Genomic DNA, 5,608 nt, shown 5'->3' on the forward strand with positions numbered 1-5,608 from the left:
GCAGGAACAGTCCATGAGTAGCAATGATCTATGGTATATGGACAGTGGATGTTCAAGGCACATGACATGTGACAAGACTGCATTGATTAATTATGTGAAGAAATATGAGGGACCAGTTGCATTTGGGAGTGATGAAAATGGAGGAAAAATTGTTGGAAAGGGAACACTCACAAATGGCAAAGTATCCTTTGAGAATGTTCTACATGTTGAAGGACTACAGTACAATTTGCTGAGCATTTCTCAAGTATGTGACAGGGATACAAGGTTGCCTTCAATGATGAACATTGCCTGATTTTGAAGCCAGAGTTTGTGATTCCAACCGAAATGATTATACTGATGGCTCCAAGAAATGGCAACCTCTATGAACTGAGAATGAATACTGCAACTTCAAGAGGTGGTTCATGCTTTGTATCAAAGGCAACTGAGAATGAAACCGTGCTATGGCATAGGAAGATGTGTCATGTAAATTTGAAGAACATGAACAAACTAGTGAAAGGTGAACATGCTGTTGGTCTTCCCACAAGAGAGTTCAAGCTAGAAGAAAAATGCACATCTTGCCTAAAAGGAAAACAACACAAATCCTCACACAAGAGAAAACTAATAAACACAATAGATGAGGTCTTCATGGACTTGTTTGGTCTAGTGAGTGTTCCAAGTATTAGAAAGATGAGATACTGCCTAGTGATAACTGATGATTTTTCAAGATTCACTTGGGTATTTTTCATGGGCAACAAGGATGAAACCCCAAACCTGATCAAATCCTGTGTACTCAAGATGGAAAATCAACTTGACAGGAAAGTGAATGTAATTAGAAGTGACAATGGGACAGAATTCAAGAATGACACTATGAGTGAATTCTGCACTTCTAAGGGTATTTTCCAGCAGTACAGTGCTCCTAGAACCCCTGAACAAAATGGTGTTGCAGAAAGGAGAAATAAAACTTTAATTGAAGCTGCAAGAACCATGATTGCTGATGCCAACCTTCCTGTTACCTTCTGGGCAGAAGCAATAAATACTGCATGTTATGTGCAAAACAGGGTTCTACTTAACAAGTCTCAAAACAAGACTCCATATGAAATTCTCTACCAGAGAAAGCCTTATGTGAAGTTCTTGAAGCCTTTTGGATGTAAATGCTCACTCTTGAACACAAAGGACTACTTGAATAAATTCCAGTCCAAATCACTGGAATGTTTCTTTATGGGCTATTCATCTCATTCAAAAGCTTATAGAGTCTATGTGAAAGAGCACATGGTGGTCATTGAATCATCTGACATAATCTTCAATGAAAACCAGTTCAACAATACTGATGGTCCAAAATGGCTATTTGATCTTGAGAAAATGATCAAATCATTTAAAATCTATGGTGAAGACATGGATGATTATAGAACCAGCTTTGAAGAAAAAGAAAAGGCAAAACAAGTTGATCTGGACAAACTATGGACCTCAGTTGCTCCTGAAGAAAATGGATTTAACTTTGGAAGAAACATCCAAGGAGAAGATGAAGTAGAGAGAGTTGGACAAGAAGCTGCAGTAGAGAGAGTTGGACAAGAGGCTGCAGTAGACAGAGTTGGACAAGAGGCTGCAGTTGAATTCTCATAAGAAGGTCCAAGTGTTACTGAAAGTGAGCCTATCCAAAGTCAACAACCTTCTCAGACTGAAGGAATGTGTCAGTTCGAAGATAGGTTTCATACCCTGTTTGACTCATTCCATCTAGGAGGAAATGAGGCATCTACATCAGAAATCAATCATGTTCAAACCTCTACTGAAAATCAAGACAGATCTGAAGATGAATCTGTTGAGATGAATATGACAAATCTAGAAGCAGAAGTGTTTGTACCACCAGTTGTTCAAACTACCTCTGTTGAAAAAATCACCCTGCAGAGAACATAATTGGAGACCTACATGAAAGAGTTACCAGAAGTGCATCTGAAAAAGCAAATATCTGCCTGTATGCCTGTTTTCTATCCCAAGTTGAACCAAAGAATATCAATCAAGCTTTAAAGGACAACAGCTGGGTGGAAGCTATGCAGGAGGAATTAGCTCAGTTCAGAGACTTACATGTGTGGGACTTGGTGGACAAGCCCAGAGGAAAGTATGCAATTGGTACAAAATGGGTCATTAGAAATAAGAAGGATGAAAGGGGGATAGTGATAAAGAACAAAGCTAGATTGGTAGCTCTAGGGTGCCTATAAGAAGAAGGAGTAGACTTTGAAGAGGTATTTTTGCTCCTGTTGTAAGACTAGAGGCTATCAGGATTTTTCTAGCATATGCAGCATCAATGAACATTAAAATCTATCAGCTTGATGTAAAATCTGCATTTCTGAATGGAAAGATAGATGAAGAAGTTTATGTCACTCAACTTCCTGGATTTGAAGATCCAATTCATCCAAACAAAGTCTACAAGCTCAGCAAGGCACTTTATGGACTACATTAGGCACCAAGAGCCTGGTATGATGAGCTGTCTAACCATTTGTTAGAACATGGTTTCTGCAGAGAGGCCATTGACAAGACTTTGTTTTACAAAAGAAAAGGAAAATATTTGTTACTGCTGCAAGTGTATGTGGATGACATCATTTTTGGCTCAACAAATGAACAAATGTGTAAGGAATTTGAGCAAGTGATGAAGTCCAAATACAAAATGAGCTCAATGGGAGAAATGAATTTCTTCCTTGGACTGCAAGTGCAACAGAAGACAGATGGAATTTTCATCAATCAATCAAAATATGTTCAAGAAATTCTCACCAAGTTCAAGTGCCAAGACTTCAAGACAGTGTCAACACCAATGGACACACATGAGAAAATGGTACCTGATGAAAAGGGGGAGCCAGTAGACCAGCATGAATATAGGGCCAAGATAGGTTCATTGATGTATCTCATAGCATCTAGGCCAGATATTATGTTTGCTGTGTGTGTCTGTGCAAGATTTCAAGCAAACCCCAAGGTGTCAAATATGCTAGCAGTGAAAAGAATATTCAGATACTTGAAAGGAAAATCAGACTTGGGAATTTGGTATCCAAAGAACTCTTCCTTTGATTTGATGGCTTATACTGACAGTGACTATGATGGTTGCAACATGAGTCGAAAATCAACTTCAGAAGGATGCCAGTTTCTTGGAAACAGACTAGTGTCATGGCAATGCAAGAAACAAACCACAGTGTCAATCTCAACTGCTGAAGCGTAGTACATTACTGCATCTGCCTGCTGTGCACAGGTTCTCTGGATTCAAAACCAACTACTGGATTATGGTCTGAATTTCTTACTCACACCTATTTTAATTGATAACACTGCTGCTATGTTTATAGTTAAGAATCCAGTCAAACATTCTAAGACTAAGCATATTGAAATTAGGCATCATTTCATTAGGGATTGTCAGGAAAAAGGGCTTATAGAAATGAAAAGGGTAGACACATCTGATAATTTGGCTGATTTGTTCACCAAACCTTTAGATAAGACAAGGTTTCATTTTCTGTTAAAATGCCTAGGAATGATAAATGCTGATGAGGTTTAATTTAGGATGTGTGCTTAAGTGAGATGCTTACTGATGACCTAGGTTACTCACTTTGAATGTTTGCATGATAAATTGCTATGTTTGAATGCTTACTCGAATTGCATGAATCATGTTTGTGACTGTTCTTGTGTGGAATTTCTGTTAACTAAGTTAATCACAGCTGTTAGTACTTTGATCTGTGCTTGCATGATGAATTTTTATGATTCTAAGTACTTCGAGCATGAATCTGTGCTTGATGAGGTGCTTATTGCTCTTCGAGCACAAGCATAGGCTTCTGAAAAACTATTCTAAGTCATTCGAGCACATATGTCATTGCTTAACTGCTCGAGCATAGAATGCAGTCTTGAAAACTTTTGCAAGTGTTTCGAGTTTGCTTCTGTGGAAGATGGGTGTTTAATGCTATTAGAGCACAAACAATCCATACTTGGAAGTTCAGGATAAGTTGCTTATTCCTTGCAACTTACTGCTCGAGCACAAAGTTAAGTCTCTCGAGCACAATCATTCAATTGATTCACTTCTAAGGTTGCTCGATAGATTTTCGAGCATGCTCGATGAAGTTCTGAGCATGCTCGACAGACTTAAGTGATACTTTGTTGTTTCTATGCTATCTGAAAGTTTGTGTTTTGATTTTGTGAAAGTGTGTGCTTAATTACAAATGCTTAAATGACAACACCATCTTTAAAATCACTGTTCTTCAACTGAATTTTCAAAAGGAAAATGGTTTTTAAATGGTAAAAGTCTTATGATAAGCAACACTGTTTTGGTGATCATACAAGAGAGATGATAACATTATCCAAGTTCCTAATCAGAAGTGAAAATTGTTTTTGAAGTAGAGATTGAATCCAACTAATAATGGGAAATGATAGTACATTTTCTAATCTCCTAACTCATGGATTATAGGCTTAAAAGATTTCTGCTCAGTAAACTGACAATTTGTGTGGCTTCTTCTTATGAGTGCAGTGATCTATGTGATACAAATACAACACTCTTGCTAAGTTTGATGTGGTGATTCATTTGAAAACTAAGTTATGTTTCCTTGCACATCTCTCCGAATGATAGGCAGAAAGGCAATTATCCAATCATACACGAGCCTGTTGATGTTTTGGTCTAACAAAAACAAGTCCTCAAATTATGAGCAGCTACTAAATAGCTATATATATATATATATATGTGTGTGTGTGTGTGTGTGTGTGTGTGTGAAAGTTTATCAAAAGAAAATGAAGCAAATGAAAAAGAGTGAAAAAGAAAATGAAATATGCTTCAAAATAATTAATGATAAATAAATATATCGTCACCTTAAGGGGCACTAACAGAACTACAAGAGTGGGGCATTCAAATAAGTCCTAAACACTCTGAATGAAAGACATGTAAGTCCGGATGGCTTGTAAGTCCAATGTTCAACCTTATGGTCTGATATCTATGTATCTTATTATTTACCAAACTGCTCGGACAAATAAAAAAAAATTTTGACCAACGCATCAGGAGGTTGAAGTCATTTCGGGGTGATTCGGAGAAAGCTAAATAAGCTTTGAGAAGAGATAAGGAACAACTACAGTATAAAATGTGACCATTCTAACTCAAGCAACTAATTGAACCTTAAGAATATTACAAAAAGTCATAAGAATCATGCTAAGAGCATACACCTAATGTCAGGCTGACTTAAGTCATAATACGACTGAAAATGAAGTGGTGTGACAGTTATTGGACAATCTGATCCCATGTTGAGATCTTTCCAATGAATTGACATAACTTTTTGAACTGGATTTTGATCTCTTGTTCACCTCAAACCAAAGCTTGAGCAAACGGAATGATTTCATTAACTTGTAATTTTAATTAATGCAAAGTTTGAGTGTGATCTTTGTCTTAACTTCTAGGCAAATGATATTGACTTAAACAATGTTATCTGTGTTTGTTCTAAGTATTTTCGAGTATGATCTACGAATTAGACTATACTTCGAGCTTGCTTTTGATGTGTTTTGTTATCTTTGATCTACGAGCACGAAGATATACTTTATTTTACTAAGTATCTTCGAGCATGATTGCATGAGTAAGTATGATTTCAAGTCTACGAGCACGAGAACTGAATGATAGGAAACATCT

Source organism: Bidens hawaiensis, unplaced genomic scaffold, assembly GCF_021521415.1.
Source record: "Bidens hawaiensis isolate Kalapana, Puna unplaced genomic scaffold, B.hawaiensis_p1.1 tig00006368_1, whole genome shotgun sequence".
Lineage (NCBI taxonomy): Eukaryota > Viridiplantae > Streptophyta > Magnoliopsida > Asterales > Asteraceae > Bidens > Bidens hawaiensis.